Below are 20,225 nucleotides of genomic sequence, written 5' to 3' on the forward strand. Positions count from 1 at the left end.
GTCCAATAGAAAGGATGGAAGGGCAGAGGTGCAGGACAGACCATTTGATAGAGTTCCTTTAGGGGTACTCTTACTTCCCAATGAGTGACACCAGCTAATTGAGAGATTGGCTTATCCCACCAATCTAAAACTAAACTGTACTGATGCTGGCTAGAATCAAATACCTTCTTATTTACTGCTTTACGTTGAGTTTTTGGAGTTGTGTTGGAGATAGGCTGTTGTAGCTTATTGCACTCCAGTTAATCACATAAGACGTCCATATTTTGCTTTTAGCTCTCTCTGCCTCTCCATTCCTACAGTTCTTTTGCTCTCATCCGTCCTGAGCTGTGGATCCAGTTTCAGCAAGAATTTCATTATGTGCCTTCTTTACAAAGTTCTCCATTGTCTATGATACTGCAAATATTCATCTACCTATATTTGACTAGGATTTGTATTTGTTCATTTCTAGATTGTGCTTAATGCATTTAGGGATTGGAATATAATGAAGAAGTTGTGACATATCTACAGCCTTTATTCATGAAAGGGAAGTCCCTTATAGTCCATGACCTTCCATTTGCCCTTTAACGTTTAAAAAAAAATTGGACAAAACTTGCATCTCAGTTCTTCATCCGTAAGTTGCCCCACTACCATGATTTTTGTCTTTTATATATCCTTTTACTTCTTAAAGATATAAAATATGCCTATATATTTGATTTTTTTTACTCCTTCATACTGTTCTCTATTGTTCATTTTATCATTTTAAAAATGAGCATACGGTTTTCAGGATGAAGACCTGAGAAATTATATACATTTGGCTATGCAGAAGGGGAGGGGAAAATAATCATTGTGAAATATACCCAAGTACTTATTGGTAACAAAAGCTTACTCTCCAGAGGAAAAAAAATCACCATAGATTTATCTCTGCTGGAGAAAGGACATTCTTCCCAATACAGTCCTCTGTAGGCTTCTTATTTCACCTCAGGGTGAACACAGTTAACAAGAGTGAGAGCTTCAAGGAAATAGAGAACACTGTAGCCAGGGATAGGAGTAGGAGAAAGGAGGAAGCAGTGGGGACTATACCACTGGGGCTACATTTATGGAGTTTGCAGTTTCATCAAAAAGAATGAGATATACCGGAGTCTCCCTCTCCTTCGGACATCACCACCATACCAAGAAGGCTCCAATGACAGAGAATCAAACCTGAAAGAGCTAGAAATTGGAACCTTCATACATTCTTGGTGGAAATATAAAATGGGGTAGCCACAGTGGAAAACAGTTTGTCAGTTCCTCAAAATAGTAAATACAAAGTTACCACATGACCTTGCAATTCTCTTCCTAAGTACATACCAAAAAGCATTTAAAACATTTGGTCACAGAAACACTTGTACATGAAAGTTCATATTGGCATTGTTCACAATAGCCAAACAGTGGAAACAATGCAAATGCCCGTTAACTGGTGAATGGGTAAATAAAATGTGTTATATTTGTACAATGCAATACCATTCAGTTATAAAAAGGAATGAAGTATTGATGCATGCTACAACATAGATGAACCTTGAAGACATTACACTAAGTGAACAAAGCCAGACGCAAAAGGCTCCATATTGTGAAATTCCATTTATATAAAATTTCCAGAATAAGCAAATGCAAAGACACAGAAAGTAGATTGGCGATTGCTAGGGGATGTAGGGTAGAATAAATTGGTTGTAACCACTAATGAATATGAGTTTCTTTTCAGGGTAATGGACATGTCCTGAAATTAAATAGTGGTGATGATGGTACAATATTGTGAATATACTAAAAAAACATTGAATCATACATTTTGAATTGGTGAAATTTAGTAATAATGTGTATTTTATCTCAATAAAATGTTTTAAAATCTCTAACAAGTGCTACCTCATCCAGGTGATCAAAGTTTATATTAACAGTGATGTCATGTTGGTAGGACGCATATTTGATATTATAAGAATAGCATTTTACCTCTATGGTCTTTGTCCCTAAAACTAATATTCCCAGAATAATCATGAGAAAAACATTAAAAAAAAATTTCAGTTGAGGGAAATTCTACAAAACTCCTGACCAGCACTCCTCAAACCCTTCACAGCCAAAATATAAGCCTAAAAATAAGGAATACCTGAATAGCTGTCAGAGCCAACAGGAGCCTCAGGAGATATGATGACTAACTGTAATGTGTTATCCTGATGGAATTCTGGAACAGAAAAAGGACATTAGGCAAAAACTAAGGAAATCTGAGTAACACGCAGAGTTTTGTTAGAATAATGCTCCACTACAGGTTTATTAGTGGTGACAAATATACCATGTAAATGTAAGATGTTAGCAATCAGGAGAAGTGGGTGATGGGTATAGAGGAACTCTCTATATAATCTTTATAATTTTTTTGCAAATATAGGACTATTCTAGAAGTCTATAAAATATGTATTATACTACTTACAATGCTCTTAAATATTTATTTGTATTCCTTTTGTATTTAGAAACCCATTGACAGCATTAGCAACCTAATTGTAAACTTCTACTTAATATGGACTGAACTACACCTTCTTGTTAAAACAGTTTATAGAAGAATCTCACTTGATTCATAACTCTGACTTAAAGTTTCTGAAAACCAAACATGCTGAAGTAACCATGAAAGGTAGGCCAATCATCAGCATAGCCCATGAAGTAAATGAAACGAGGGAGTTCAATCCTAACAAATATATATATAATTCTAACAAATATATATTTAGTTATATATATACATATATATATATGAACATATAGATATCACATAGATACATTTTATAATTAAAGGAATATTTGGAAGATTGATCCAGATACTAATGGTGGTTTTAAGCCCCAAAGTGTCATTGCTCAGTTTGCTGTCAAAGCTAATTTTCACAGTATGTAAGTTATATAGCTTTATGTAAATGATTTCCAGCAGCCACCATCAGCAATTTTAAAGTACTTGGTTATTCAGCAGGTGGTTTGGTTATATAGATATCTAGTACAAAATGATAGTATATGTAATTTTAAATTATATATTAATGTTTAATTTCTCTTAACATTATAAGGAATTTGTATTTTCCTTATATTCACTACGATAGCTAGTGGAAGACAAAATTTTACTTAACAAAGATTAAAAAACTTAATTTTTTGAATACATATTGTCATGTAACTATTAACTTTTGCAGCAGTGCTGTAGATTTTCTCTTACACATTTAATTGAAATGCATGTGCTTGTAGTTCGGTTCCGCAAAAGCAGACCTTGAAAAAAGGAATTGTGAACTAGTAGTTCATGGGGTAATCCCATAAAGAACCAGGAGGGGAGCAGGAATTGAGAGGTTGGAGAGAAGGGAAGAAATAAAAGATGCGTTATTAAACAGGGAGCCATTTCACACAACTAGGACTCAGTGAGACAGTGTAGAACACACTTCAAAATCTTCCTAAGCAAAAGGAAAACAAAAGCAAGATAGTGAGCTGGTAGTGAGATTAGGGTGGGTATTTGGAAATCTGAGGAGACTGGACAAGATATTTCGAAAGTACATATATGATATTTCTTGTAGAGTAGGAGCTCAGATTTATTACACAGATGGACTAAGAAAGCCAAGCTGAAGCCACTAATAATGATTATATGGAGTTATATAATATTAAGCTAACTTTTTTAGCATATGATATACAATTTAATTTTTCTGGATGTCTCTGAATCATTTTTAAGAGCATCAATTATGGCATATGGGCAAATGACTCACACTCATGTTCTTTGATGCTCAAAATAAGAGTTATATATAAGCAATAAGTTTATTTTAACAATATTAATTTCATCATACATTTAGTATGTTTTAGTTTGGGAATCTTCTATCTCTCATGAATTTACTTTCTATCTCTCATGAATTTAACTAAAGTTTATTTCTCCTGATGAATAGTTATGCTTTTAGAGCAATCAACCATTTTGTATTATGTTTCTTCTTTTTTCTGGTTGCTTAGGATTATCTTCTCTTTTGTTGTCTCTGTATTAACATGTTGGAGAGAAAGGAACATAAAGCTAGTAACTACAGTTTCATTATAAAATAGTATTTACGGCTTTCTTGATAAAAGCGGATGAGAGCAATACTTTGAGTTTTTTAAAAAAATATTTTACTGAATTTTCTGTAATTATCAAGTTTATCATCATTAGCTCAGGTTAGATTTCAATTATTTTCATGTTTTGTATTTAGCACATTTATGATTATTTTGAACAGTCTCTATAAAGCTCACAGTTTAGTTTGGACAGATAATACTAAAGTTGACTTCATTTTGAACTATTTTGTCTCCTTAGTTAATATTATCATTTATTTAGTTCTCCTTCATGATCCATCAGCCTTTTAAGTATAATAAAACTTGAGATATGAGCAGAGCTTTCTCTTAGATATCTCAGAAATCCTTTATTTTTTCAATTTTTAGTTTGATCTTAAATTTCTTCTTGAATTTTTCATATTTTACCCAAATGAATATTCCAAAAGCAATCTATGATACATTTTTCTTCAACTTCTGAAGTTTAAAGTGCATTTTTGCTTTCTGTATCATGGATCTGCTTTATATATGTAGAAGGTGCAAGCATGTATACCCTAAACATATATGTGGACATGAGTTAAATATAATGTGTTTCTTTACAGAATCAAGAAGTATATTTTCATTTCTTCTTCTCCACTTCACTTGTTTTCCCAATCAATAAATTATATAAAAGTGTTGACAAAAAGTTGGAGGGAACAGTGTGGAATGAATTGTGTGGATTCCTGTGGCTTCTCATTTATTCAAACAGAAAAGCCACAGGACCAATGGGCTTTCCTTATGAGACCGTTGAAACACTCCGTGAAAGGTACTGAAGCCCAAGAGGCAGTAAAAATCTTTCTTTTGTTGTTTTTCAAAGACTGCTGGCTAAAGTCGTTGCACTTTAGGAAGATGACAGTTTGAAATGTTCAGGGTGATTATATACAAAAAGCAAACAGAGAAACTACAAGGTTATGAGACTATTCAATGAACCTATGAAATATGTAAAGCTATTGAATTAAAAACTATAATCACTACTCTCATAAAGCTCTCCTTATGTGCCAATTATTGAGTTAAGTACTTTTACTATATTTTCTTTTTTTTTAAAAAAGATTTTATTTACTTAGTTGAGAGAGAGAGAGAGTGCGCGAGAGCGAGCAGGGGGAGGGGCAGAGGGAGAGGGAGAATCTCAAGCAGACTCCACACTCCACGTAGAGCCCAAGGCGGGGCTGGATCTCAGGACCCCGGAGATCATGACCTGAGCCAAAATCAAGAATCAGACACTTAACCAATTGAGTCACCCAGGCACCCCAAGTACTTTTACTCAATTTTTTTATTTTAATTTACAACAAATCCTTATGAGAAACACTGTAATTTTATAGTTAAAAAATGCTTTTCTCAGAAAGAAAATAACTTGCCCAAATTTATAGTTGTTGAGCAGAAAATCAAATCCAGATTTATAAGGTTATAGAGCAGATACTACAATGCTCCCATCTCATTTCCCTTTTATTTTTACGTATTTAAAAAAAATAAATTACAGTAAAATATGACATTTTAAACATACTACAGAGTTTTCCTTATTTTGTGTCCTGAGTATTTAAAATGACAAATTATCCTAGATGTAAGTTTTCAGTAAGGCTTATGATAAACTTGAAATTAAAGTCGTGATAACAGAACTGTCTTACAGAAATTTATCTAATTTTGCAGAGCATTGGAACTTGATTCTCTTTTATAAAAGTGTGTGTTTTGTTTCTATTCAGCATTTTGTTTTATTAAAATCCTGAAATGTGGTGTGATTCATAAAGTTACTGATATCTTAATTTAATCAACAGTGTTTTATTTTTTATATTAACTATAGAGGTATTCAAGATTTTTATTTATTTATTTGAGAGAGACAGAGATAGCAACAGAGAGCCTGAGTGGGAAGGAGAGAGAAGCAGGCTCCCCGCTGAGCAGGGAGCCTGATTTGGGACTGGATCCCAGGACCCTGGGATCATGACCTGAGTTGAAGTTAGATGTTTAACTGACTGAGCCACCCAGGTGCCCATGACTACAGAGGTATTCAAAACAGGATTTAAACAAAGATACCTTAGGAATTTTTTAAACAATAGAGTTGCTATACTCTGATCTCTGAAACTGGCCCTCAATTTTAAATTTTTAGGAAAAATAAAAAGCTTCATATTTCTATTCCTCAGATGAGAGAGACACACTAATAAACTTTACAATAATTATAGCAAAAAAATTGTTTCTGTGACAAATGAATGGCTCTATTTTCCAAACTCTAAATACATTATGTGGTCACAAGAAGTAACCTATCAGAGCCAAATTTTATTTTATTCTAAATATAGTACTTAGCAAAATGTAGCTATGGTGTGCTTTTTTATACATACAAATCAATGACAATTAAAATTTCTTGACTATCACTTTTTTAAATGTTAGTAGGAGAGGAACTGACGTGATTAATATATTCAGGCAAGCCCAAATCGACCTTTAAAAATTCTATTACATTTATTAATTTTTTATGTTGAAAAGTTCCCTTTGGCACTTTATAAACTATAAGTAAATGAGTAAAAGAATGAAGATCTCACAAGTTACAGAGTCTAGTACAGTAAGTAGAATATTGGTCTGGTGATGAGAACACTTAGTTTCTATCACTAACACTTCTACTCTGTATAGGATCTGATCAAATTACATAACATTCTCCACCTGATCTGTGCCTAACATACAACTGGGGACCTAGCATGCTCTTGCGGAGGGTGCAATAAAAAGGAAATGTTGAAGGAAATACAGGCGAAAATGATAAGAATCAGTGTTCTTGAATAAATGACAATGAGGCTCAAGTTCAAATGAAGGCTTGATGATGGATTGAACAAGGAAAACAGTGTAATAGAAAAGAAGGCAGAATTATGGAATCAGATACAGGAAGAATGGTAGAAGTGAACTTGGAGATTCTGATTTACTTCTGTAGCTTTTGAAAAGCAACCCCGGGGATTGTAGTGCAGAATCATTCTTGGGAACTAGGATTGGATTACGGGATAAGAAACTGAGACTGGGATTAGAACATAGGGTCAAGGATTTGAGAAATGAAGAATGGCTGAACTATTGACATGTCTAGAAATTATGGAAGGATTTATAGTAGAAAGATATGTAATGATCTATGTGCTGGCAAGAGTTGCCATTGTCTAAAGGCATGAACTTCAAAAGTAAAACATTTTGAGGAGGTTAGGGATGGTCACTGGTCAGGAAGCAGCAGCAAGGAACAAGGAAGGGATAAGGTAGAAAAAACTGTGTTTTAATCTGTAAGGATATAAACAAATGTCAAGTTAGGATGTCAGCTTCTTGTCTGTACAATGGGACTGCAGTAATTAACATGTAGTATCTTTTAATCTCTTAAGATTCTACCATTGTTATTTAGCTTTTGAAATTTTCTGTCTAGTTTCCTTTCCCATTATTGCTTCTGGCTTAGTGATGGGCCCTATTTAAAACGCCATAAAAAGGCTTAGCTTCACTTTATAACTTGCCCTAGCTTACTTAGATTGAAACTTTGAAATTGGCTTCACATTATAATAACTCACGGAATTTAAAATAATAATAACAAAAAGCTAGTGCCCAGATCTATCCCCCCTCCCCTGATGCTATTTTAATTGGCCTGATAAGGGGTTTATTCTCGGTATTCTTAAAAGATCCTCCTCTGATTCTAATAAGCTGCTGGGTAGAAAACCCTAGCCCCAAGGAAGGAAACACCAAGCCTCAGGGGCACATTAGCTAAAAGAAAACAAACACACAAAGGAACATCCGGCTATCAGCTGGTTCTTCTCTAAGGTTTTCCTCAATCACCCGCCAACACAAAAATCAGAAAACAAAGCATTTAGGGCTACTTTCTCCTACCTTAAATTTCCTGCCTTTTCCTCTATTTTCTGGCCCTTCCTGCTTTTCATCCTTATCAGATATTGCTACCACCCTCTACAGACCACATTTTGAATAATTCGTAGATTGTTGTGAAGTATTTTTGTACTAACTTTTTTGCTTACCCTTTCTCTCTCTCTCACCTGCTTCCTTCCTTTCTTTTTTCTGCGTGCTTCAGGAAAATTCCTCCTCAGTTTTAAGATATACTTTAAATCAAATTATCAACAACACTAAAGTAAATCACGAAGACCTGAAAGTGGGCTCTTTTTCAATACTGCTGTCCCTTTTTAGACTAATATCCCATATCATCGGGCATGCTGATCCCAATTCTTCTGTCTGGCCTTCCTAACTGCATCCTAAACACTTGATTTTTCCTATAGACCTGTAATTCAACCTGAAGACGTCAAATCAGTTTACATTTATGTATGTCACATTTTTAAGCACTCATGTAAAATCCATTTATTCTACCTTAAGTGTATTTTGTTTGGCACAAAGCTTTGATTGTTGCATGTGAAGAATGACCACACTCTCAATAATAAAAAGCATTCCTTGAAAACCTCACTTAAAATATTTTACATGAGGGCGCCTGGGTGGCTCAGATGATTACGTGTCTGCCTTCGGCTCAGGTCATGATCCCAGGGCCCTGGGATCGGGTCCCACATCGGGTTCCCTGCTCCTTGGGAGCCTGCTTCTCCCTCTGCCTCTCTCTCTCTCTCTCTCTCTCTCTGTCCCTCATGAATAAATAAATAAAATCTTTAAAAAAAAATTTACATAAAAAAAAACTCACTTGAGTCTTTTCATGTTGCACTTACCACTTAGGAAAAATGTATGAGAACTCATCATTTTAGTTATGCTTGAGTTTGGACTACCTCCCTATCCACCTTGATAAAATGAGTATTTCATGGGCAATCCGCAGCAAGAGCAATGAAAATGTCATTACCCTTTTTACATAAACTAACATCAAGATGAGTTTTCAAATATTCCCTCCATGCCATGGAAACACCTACAGAAAGAGTGCTCAAACTGTGTTCTTAGGAGCCAGGTTTGTTTGTTTGTTTGTTTGCTTTCCCCATTAGAATTCCACTGTGTCTTTAGAGAAAGGAGAGGAAGGCTCTGCCATGTCTCTGGCCCATCAAGGGCTCATAACTCCACCTCTAAGTAGAGAACCAGAGATGCCAGTGTACAGCCATTTGACATTTATTGAATCGACACTTAACATTTTATTTTTTTTTTAAGATGTTTTTTATCTGTCAGAGACAGAGGGAGCACAAACAGGGAGAGCGGCAGGCAGAGGCAGAGGGAGAAGCAGGCTCTCCGCTGAGCAGGGAGCCCGATGAGGGGCTCAATCCCGGGACCCTGGGATCATGACCTGAGCCAGTGGAAGATGCTTAACTGACTGAGCTACCCAGGCATCCCACTTAACATTTTATTCTTGAGTAAAGGGTTTGGTTGTTATATGTATATAAGTCGAGGGCCTGGGTGGCTCAGTTGGTTAAGTGTCTGCCTTCAGCTCAGGTTATGATCCCAGAGTCCTGGAATCCAGCCCCGCATTGGACTCCCTGCTCAGCGGGAAGTCTGCTTCTCCTCCTCCCTACTCTTGCTCTTTCTCGCTGTCTCTCCCAAATGAATAAATAAAATCTTTTTTTAAAAAAAAGCCAAAGTCACTGGCTTAGAGGCAAACAAGGTAACACAGATCTTGAAGAGTTTGCCGAGTACTGATAATACACCTGTGTGTGTGTGGGGGGGGTGTAGTCCTAAATTACAATACTTCTATTATGAATTCTAAGAATATTTTGGGGTCCATACAGCATAGACATTGGTCATCGCCTTCCTTATAAAAAGCAGAAGGATGAGGCTATCCATGAAGGAAGCAGAAAAACAGTTAAATTCTTTAATCACAGTGTTAAGTTGGGGAATTGGCCAATGTACTTAGTCTCTCATAAAGCATCTTAAAGAAAGCAACAGGAAAACAATTTTTATTTAGTAATGGATACTACTGTGAGTATTGGATGTATTCTTTTGGAAGTCATGCTGATGATCCAGACCGAGTAACATTCATTTTCAAAATAGAAAACAAAATTTTGCCATGGAATTTTGAAACACTGTTGAATCTATTATTCTGATAGTAATTGAAACTGATTTGACAACAGATACAAAGTTAATATAAAGTTAATACTAACTTGAAAGAGAATAAAAAGCTCGGAGCTTAAAGTAGCCATCTAGAGCTTCAGATGTTTCAGGAAAAAAATAGCTTAGGCACTCTGTTTTGTTCATCTGCAGACAAACAGTATTTGAGTTCCAGAAAAGAACAGTCGTTGGACTCCCTGCTTGGCGGGGAGTCTGCTTCTCCCTCTTCCTTTGCCTCTCCCCCAGATTGTGCCCTCTCTTCCGCTCACATTCTCTCCCAAATAAATAAATAAAATCTTAAAAAAAGATTACTGTTATTTTTAAGATGCACTCCAGTCTAATTATGAAGCAGATTTGAAGTCCACATTAACATTTCACTACCTGGTAGGTACTTGAAGATATGTGATTTCTTTTTTGAATTAAGTAAAAGATCCACCTGGAGGGGAAAATTTCTTTTGGGATAAAAATAATATGGAAAGACTGGATAAGAAATTAAATATGATAACAATTCTATACAATGGCATATATATTATCATAGAAACCTGGCAAATGCAGATTTATCATTCTCAGCTTCAGATATTTGTAAGTGACTCCAAAGGTCATTGATACAGGGTTATTTTCAGTTTTTTAGGAGGCTTCTGTATGAGAATGAACCACGGAGCTAGGGATGTGGACAACTCAGTTGCTAAGCAGCAGCCTTACAAATCATGTCAATCTGGTTTCCTTCCTTTGTTTCTGACTTTACTAAACCCCTTGTGATTAGACTTAAATGACTTCTCTTAGTGCAAATTAAACAAAAAAGAAATCCAAGTGAAGGGCTGTTCATGTTGGTAGAGAAGTTTTAGAAGTGAAAATTTTTATGTAAAGTTGGATAAATTTAAGTGCAAGAGTTGAATTGTGCAACAGTATATGGATATGTTATATGCACATACACACACACACACACACACACACACACAATTTTAGATAGTGTCCTAGTAAGCATAATGTTATTCTTTAACTCATAGACAAAACAAGTGTAAACTGATTGACTCATTCATTTAATGTCAGAAGATATTCATAGGAAACATGAGATTTTCATAGAAACACAATTCTGGGGGAAAAAAATCAAACTTCTATATATTGATTAACTGAAGGAGCTGACATTTAGGGCACATATGCTTGCAGGTACTGACATGAATATATGATTGTTCAGGGACTAAAATAAAACTTTTTGTGTATAATGGGAAACTAAGAAAAGAGGAATAATATGCTCATATTTTCAAGAGAATTATTTTAATCTATTGAAGAATCTCCTAGAGAGAAATGTAATAGGACATAAAATTATATATATATACTGGATGATAAAACTTTCTCAAGCATGCATATCTAAGAATAAGCATGTCAAGGGCAGATCATCTCATCAGTTTATGGGTAGTATGACTGAAATTTAGATTAAAAGAAGCTTACTATATTATTCTACAAGCCAAAGGTTATTAAGGAGTCATGAATAGTACTGGAGTCTAATAAAATGAATTAAAGTATAAAAGTATAATTAACTTCCTAACCACCTCCTTTAATTGCTTGGGGATAGAAACAGAAAAACATTTTTATTCATTCAACAAATAACAGATATTATACAGAGTCATCTATAAACCACATGTGTGTCTTAATGTTCAGATGTTTATTGTTCTCCTTATCATATACCTCCGGGCTCTTGACCAGAATATAGTACATATATTCAACATATTGTACAAGGATCACATTTGCTCTTTGAATATAGAGCATGATGTGAGGAGATACTGAATGAAAATACATAATAGAGAAGTATTAGGTCAAGGGAGTCCTGAACACTGAATGATTTTGAGGAGCTCTGTGAAAAGAAATAAAATTATCTCAAGGGATAATAACATCTTAAAAATAAAATATGCTGTTTCTAAAGCAGATGGTAAAATTCCTGAGTACAATGTTTAAACTGAATCAGAAGAGCTGATTTAAAGGAAACAAAGGAGAAGCTGTTGGAAGATCCAGGAAATGTAGTTAAAATTGTCAAAAAGACAAAATTGCAACATTGAAGAATTAAAAGAAGATATTTGAGAATTTATATAATGTATTAAAGATTTATAATATAATGTCCTACTAAGCTGCTAACCAGCAGGTCATCCCACTGGCATTGGCAAAGAAAAACAAGCACACAGACCCTTGCTATCACATAAGAAATAAGTCTCTCTCTCTTTTTCACTCTTTTAAAAGTTGCTAATTGTAATGCTTTTAAAAATAAAATTTACCCCTTTGTAAATGGCCATACCCATTAGTCACTCATAGCCTCCTTTTCAACCATCCCCTAAATATTTTCCACTAACTGCTTCATTAATTTATTTGCACAGGATGAAGCAGTCACTTACAAGAATGCCAAGAGAAGATGTGATTCATCCTACTATTTATCCACCATTTTTTTGTATTTTTTCATCAACTACAGCTATATTTACTAAATGATCCACAGGACAAAGAGTTCATCTATTTTTATCACCAAAGTATCCCATGAAGTATCCTAACACAGATTCCAACACAGAGTAAATATTAAAAAAAAGATTCTTGGATAAATAAAGTACTTCAGTATGTACTATATGCAGCCATTACCTCTTTTTCCTTATTTCTCAGTCTCAACATTGTCAACTATATATATACTCCCCTGTATTTACTGCAGCACTATTTATAGTAGCTAACACCCAGAAGTAGTCTGAGTGTCCACCGATAGATAAATGTATAAGAAAGATATACACACACACACATATACAACACAGAGGAATATTACACAGCCCTAGGAATGAGTTAGTGCCATTTGTGACAACATGGATGGACCTAGAGGATATTATGCTAAGTGAAATGAGTCAGAGTGAGAAATACAAATACCATGATTTCATTCATATGCTAAATCTAAAAACAAAACAAATGAATAAACAAACAAAAGACAGAATCAGACTTATAAATACAGAGAACAAACTGATGGTTGCCAGAGGGAAGGGAGGGTAGGGGATGGGCAAAATGGTTGAAGGGGAGTTGGAGATACAGGCTTCCAGTTATGGATGAATAAGTCATGGGAATAAAAGGTACAGCATAGCAAATATAGTCAATGATATTTTAATAGTGTTGTATGGTGACAGATGGTAACTAAACTTGTGGTGAGTGTAGCATAACATGTAAAGAAGTTGAATCACTATGTTGTACACCTGATACACAATGTAACATTGTGTGTCAATTATACTCAGATAAAAATTTTTTAAAAATGATTGCCATTGGGGCGCCTGGGTGGCTCAGTTGGTTGGGCGATTGCCTTTGGCTCAGGTCATGATCTTGGAGTCCCGGGATCGAGTCCTGCATTGGGGGGGGGGTCCCTGCTTAGCAGGGAGTCTGCTTCTCCCTCTGACCTTCCCCCCCTCATGTGCTCTCTCTCTCATTCTCTCTCTCAAAGAAATAAATAAAATCTTTTAAAAAAAAATATGATCATTTCAATAGATGCAAAAAAAAAAGCATTTAACAAAGTGCAACATCCATTCATGATAAAACCCTCAACAAAGTAGGTTTAGAGAGAACATACCTCAACTAAATAAAAGCCACAAATGAAAAACCAACAGCTAACATCATCCTTAATGGGGAAAAACTCCCCCAAGATCAGGAACAAGACAAGGATGTCCACTCTTCACCACTTTTATTCAACATAGTGCTAAGACATAACCACAGCAATCAGACAACAAAAAGAAATAAAGACACCCAAATCAGCAGAGAAGAAGTCAAACTTTCACTATTTGCAGATGACATGATATTATATACAGAAAACCTGGAAGACTCCACCAAAACACTACTAGAACCGATAAATGAATTCAGTAAAGTCACAGGATAAAAAAAATCAATGTAAAAAATCTGTTGCATTTCTATACACTAATAATGAAGCAGCAGAAAGAGAAATTAAGATAACAATCTCATTTACAATTGCACCAAAATTAATAAAATACCTAGGAATAAACTTAACCAAAAAGGTGAAAGACCTGTACTCTGAAAACTCTGAAACACTGAGGCAGCTGGGTGGCTCAGTCAGTTAAGCATCTGTCTTCAACTCAGGTCATGATCCAAGTGTGGGGCTCCTCGCTCGGGGGGCAGCCTGCTTCTCCTTCTCTCTCTGCCTTCTCCACACCCCCACTCACACTCACTCTCTCTCATGCTCTTTCTCTCTCTCAAGTGAATTAATGAATGAATGAATAAGCAAAAAAATATTTAATGAAAACTATAAAACACTGATGAAAGAAACTGAAGACAACACAAAGAAATGGAAAGACATTCTGCTCATGGATTGGAAGAAAAAATATTGTTAAAATGTCTATACTACTCAAAGCAATCTACAGATTTAATGCAATCTCTATCAAAATACAACAGCATTTTTCATAGAACTAGAAGAAACAATCCTAAAATTTGTATGGAATCACAAAAGACACTAAACAGCCAAAGCAATCTTGAAAAAGAAAAGCAAAACTGGAGGCATCACAATCCAGACTTCAAATTATATTACAAAGCTGTAGTAATCAAAACAACATGATACTGGCACAAAAATAGACATATAGATCAATGGAAAATAAAAGAATAAAGAAATAAACCCACAATTGCCCCTTCTACACGATCATGCTGAGCTAGTACACGGACCTGGAATTGGGCTGCAACCTCAGCCGCGCCTGCCGCCTGCCGCCTGCCACCGCCTCTGGACCATGGACCCCTGCAAAGTGAGCGAGCTTCGGGCCTTCGTGAAAATGTGTAAGCAGGATCCAAGCGTTCTGCACACCGAGGAAATGAGCTTCCCGCGGGAGTGGGTGGAGAGCATGGGGGGTAAAATACCACCTGCCACTCATAAAACTAAATCAGAAGACAACATCAAGGAAGAAAAAACAGATAGTAAGAAGGCGGAGGAAAACATAAAGACAGACGAATCATCAAGTGAGGAAAGTGATCTAGAAATTGACAATGAAGGTGTGATTGAACCAGATACTGATGCCCCTCAAGAAATGGGAGATGAAAATGTAGAGATAACCGAGGAAATGATGGATCAGGCAAATGATAAAAAAGTGGCTGCCATTGATGCCCTAAATGATGGCAAACTACAGAAAGCCATTGACTTGTTCACAGATGCCATCAACCTGAATCCTCGCTTGGCCATTCTCTATGCCAAGAAAGCCAGTGTCTTCATCAAATTACAGAAGCCAAATGCTGCCATTCAAGACTGTGACAGAGCTATTGAAATAAATCCTGATTCAGCTCAGCCTTGTAAGTGGCGAGGGAAAGCACACAGACTTCTGGGCCATTGGGAATAAGCAGCACATGATCTTGCCCTTGCTTGTAAACTGGATTACGATGAAGATGCTAGTGCAATGCTGAAAGAAGTTCAACCGAGGGCCCAGAAAATTGCTGAACATCGGAGAAAGTATGAGCGAAAACGTGAAGAGCGAGAGATCAAAGAAAGAATAGAAAGGGTTAAGAAGACTCGGGAAGAACATGAGAGAGCCCAGAGGGAGGAAGAAGCCAAACGACAATCAGTAGCTCAGTATGGCTCTTTCCCATGTGGCTTTCCTGGGGGAATGTCTGGTAATTTTCCTGGAGGAATGCCTGGAATGGCAGGGGGGATGCCTGGAATGGCAGGAATGCCTGGGCTCAATGAAATTCTTAGTGATCCAGAGGTTCTCGCAGCCATGCAGGATCCAGAAGTTATGGTGGCCTTCCAGGATGTGGCCCAGAACCCAGTGAATATGTCAAAATATCAGAGCAATCCAAAGGTTATGAATCTCATCAGTAAATTGTCAGCCAAATTTGGAGGTCAAGCATAATGCCCTTCTGACAAATAAAGCCCTTGCTGAAGGAAGAGCAACTATCACCTAATGGATGTCGCAATAATACAAACCAGTGTACCTCTGACCTTCTCATGAAGAAAGCTGGGGTGCTGTGAAGAGAATCCCTACCCCTCTGCCCCAGATGCAACTGAAACATTCTATAGTGGTTTGCCATTAGGGTATTCATTCAGATAATGTTTTCCTACTAGGAATTACAAACTTTAACACTTTTTAAACCTTAAAAATATTTAAAAACATATTAAAAGGGTGTGTTAGTCCCTACATTTTTCTTTACTAATCATTTCAGTTTTTTTTCCTTTGGATTAATTGGGCAAGGAAGACACTTCAGTGTGGAAGATTTATTGCTCAGTTTGAGTGAAAGGTTTATTAGTGGGAGGTAGATACAACATTTAAATAGATGAAGTTTGAGTTGGAGATATGGTTTCTGAGGCATTTTGACTTGTCTTTAAAAGCTTTATTTTTTAAACACAATTTATTTGGATAAAACCATTGGGCCACCAGTATTGCAGTATGACCTGGGTAGGGACCAGAAGTGCTTGGCAGGGCAGCAGCAACCTTACTCCTTTTATATAGTGTGCACCCTTGTGCAGATGCATTTAAATCTTACACTGTGGTGAAGGGATAATTTTTATAATGCTGCAGCAGAATTGGATTACTTAGCTGTGTTCTTGTCTGATATAGAAAATAAATGTTTGCATTATTTCCACATAAAAAAAAGAAATAAACCCACAATTATATGGTCAATTAATCTTCGATAATGGAGGCAAGCACATGGAATGGGGAAGACAGTCCCTTCAACAAACGATGTTGGGAAAACTGGTCAGACACATGCAAAAGAACAAAAGTGGAAGGGGCGCCTCAGTGGCTCAGTCATTAAGCGTCTGCCTTTGGCTCAGGTCATAATCCCAGGGTTCTGGGATTGAGCCCTGCATCGGGCTCCCTGCTCTGTGGGAAGCCTGCTTCTCCCTCTCCCACTCCCCCTGCTTGTGTTCCCTCTCTCGCTGTGTCTTTCTCTGTCAAATAAATAAATAAAATCTTAAAAAAAAATGAAAATAGAAAAGTTTCTTACACCATTTAGAAAAATAAATTCAAGGTAGATTAAAGACCTGAAACCATAAAAATCCTAGAAGAGAACACAGGCAAAAATATCTCTAACATCAGGGGTAAAAGTATCTCTTTAGATATATCTCCTGAGGCAATGGAAACAAAGCAAGAGTAAACTATTGGGACCTCCTCAAAATAAAAATCTTGGTCAGGTAAACAAGAACTCTGGACAACTGATCTCTGAATATCCTAGATTCCATAGAGTCTGAATTTAGGCTTTAAAAGATACTTTTAGGGTGCCTGGGTGGCTCAGTTGGTTAAGCAGCTGCCTTCGGCTCAGGTCATGATCCTGGAGTCCCAGGATCAAGTCCCGCATCGGGCTCCGTGCTCGGCAGGGAGTCTGCTTCTCCCTCTGACCCTCCCCCCTCTCATGTGCTCTCTCTCTCTCTCTCATTCTTTCTCTCAAATAAATAAATAAATAAATCTTAAAAAAAATAAAAGCTACTTTTACCTTCATATCCCATTGTGATCCCTTTTTTTATTATATTTATTTAAAGGTAAAGGGAACAGGCATGATGAAATTATACAGACTGTAGAATTCCTAGGTATTCTACCTTTTTATTTTTTCTTTAAAGATTTTATTCCTGGGGCACGAGGGTGGCTCAGTTGGTTAAGCGTCCAACTCTTAGTTTCAGCTCAGGTCACGATCTCAGGATTGTGGAATCCAGCCCCTAATGGGGATCCACTCTTAGTGCGGAGTCTGCTTGTACCTCTCTCTCTGCTCCTCCCCCATGTGCTCTCTCTCTGTCTCTTCTCAAATAAATAAATACATGATCTTTAAGTTTTAAGTCTCCCCGTGGCAAATAAAGGGCATTTGTAAAGCAAAACATTCCTGCACATGACATACACCCATTCATTCACTTAATTAGTCAAAAGGCATTTACTGAAACACTCCTTCATTTCAGGCGCTTAAAATATAGTGCTACATTAGACCTGGTCCCTGCTCTCCTAGAATCACAGACTTAATAGAAAATCTTATGAATAAAAAGAAAAATAGCAATGAACTATAATCATTTTTTTCATATGAATAATGTCTGGCAAAGATTAGAATCTAATGTATGTTAATGTTATTTCAGTCTCTTTCAATAGCTCTCAATTTTATTTAAAAAATAATAAGGTATAGCTGCATCCTATATAAAAAAATTGTTGTTCTGTTGTTTCCCTGTTCTTCTTTATATATTTTAATTATTTTTACAAGAAATATATTTTTAATTATATTTTTAAAATTAGGTAGTGGTTCCAGGAATCATGACTCAAACAGAAGGAAATAGCCTTGGGGCACCTGGGTGCCTCAGTCGTTAAGCGTCTGCCTTCTGCTCAGGTCATGATCCCAGTATCCTGGGATCAAGTCCAGCATTGGGCTCTTGGGCTCCCTGCTCAGTGGGAAGCCTGCTTCTCCCTCTCTCACTCCCACTGCTTGTGCTCCGTCTCTCCCTCTTGCTGTCTCTCTTTCAAATAAATAAATAAAATATTATTTTTTAAAAAAGGAAATAGCCTTGTGGTGCTTAGAATAACATGTAAAATTAAAGTCATATCTAAGATAAAATTATATTTATATCACATAATTCTAGTAGAAAAGGCTACTATGTAGTAGAATTAGGTAGGGATGACTCATTCAGAAAGAAGAGTTTTAATGATGAATAATATTCAAAAATGTTTCTAACAAGAGTTACAGATTTATATCTATAGAAAATATGGAATCCCAATAGTCCAGGTAAGATTTATTACAAATGAAAAGTGTGTGCTCTTTAACAACTCTTTAAGTTCTTTGTTACTGCCACAAAATTAAATGAAATGTAACATTTTGCATCAGTGTGCAGGTTTGGATAGTGCTATACATGAAGAATGACTACAAAATCACATTAATAGTGATATCCCTAATATAATTATCCAGAAGAGCTTTCAGGTTATCTTGGGAGGAAGAAACATGTTAACATTAAGTTTACCATGGACTGATGGATATACAGCAAAGTGTGTAAATGAAATGCATGTCCGTTGAATCAATACAACTTTCCCATTAATTATCTTGATATTTTAGATAAATTCTACTTGCAAACAATTAAGGTTTGGGGTTTTTTTTTTGCTTTTATGTAAGAATTCAGCGAAGTTTTTAAAAATCAGATAACTAAATGGAAAAAAAAACTGAAAACAAATTCTACATACTCAGCAATAACGCAGAGATAAGAATGACTATGACCATGGACATTTAAAGGGCACTTACTATGTTGTACACAGTGACTTGCCTTCATACTTGGTTTTCCTTCTCTAGTCTCACAACCATTTTATGGCATACCAGTTATTATTATTGCCTTTTTGTTTTTTATAAGTAAAACGGCTGAAGAGATTAAATTGTTTGCTTAAATTGTGAACTTCTCAAATAAGTTGAGAAGTTCAGGACTATTCCAAAGCTAGGCATCTTAATCACTAGGTTGCACCAGCTCTAGAAAGCAGGAACAAAAACAAAAACAAAAACACTCTGAAATGAAGAGCATATTAGCTTCACCACCACTGGTCTGTTTTAATGTTCAAAATGTTAAACTTGTTAAGCTGTAAAAAATGACATGACTTTCATTCATCACTGAATGTTAAGTTCAAATTATTTGATACTAAAGAAGTTTAAACATACACAACATAGTATCTTCAATACTTTTTATTTCCACAAGACCTTGCAGAGATTCAGTCCTCCAAATATAGTAATGGAAAAATTAATCATATATGGATACCCAGCTATTTTAGATAATGAGAGTCTATTTTATCATAAGCATGTGTTAAATATGTACACTAGTCTAATTCCTTAGGTGTTTGGGGGACTATTCTTTTTACCATTTGTTTTGTCCATTTTGAAAATTATTAAGAAGGTGAGAAATGTTATCATAGTTTCATATTTATTTGAGACCCAGAAAAACATGAATCAAAAGTGGAAATAAAATACACCTTGGAGAATTTCAAAGGCATTTTTTTTTATTCTCCCCAGGCTCAAAGATATTCAGGAAAAGCTTGGGAAGGGAATCAGCTAATTCATGGATCTGAGAGAGACTTTTTCAATTCTAAAAACATAACTACTTTTGTTTCATTTGCTATTCATGTGATGCACATCTCTTGATTTTTAACCTGCTATACAAAGGTTTGTAAGATAATTTATACGTTTAAATTTGATTTATACATTTGTAACAAATACTATATGGTGTCATATAGTATTGGGTGGCTGGGTGGCTC

General features: G+C 35.9%; 1 pseudogene; it reads left to right on the plus strand.

The window, feature by feature from the left end:
• The first annotated feature begins 14,756 nt into the window (after window positions 1-14,756).
• LOC148165038 (hsc70-interacting protein pseudogene) lies at window positions 14,757-15,881 on the plus strand (annotated as a pseudogene).
• Window positions 15,882-20,225: the final 4,344 nt, after the last annotated feature.

Source organism: Eumetopias jubatus, unplaced genomic scaffold (assembly GCF_037043125.1).
Source record: "Eumetopias jubatus isolate StellerSeaLion01/CBP00866 unplaced genomic scaffold, mEumJub1_p1.0 scaffold_1, whole genome shotgun sequence".
NCBI classification, from domain to species: domain Eukaryota; kingdom Metazoa; phylum Chordata; class Mammalia; order Carnivora; family Otariidae; genus Eumetopias; species Eumetopias jubatus.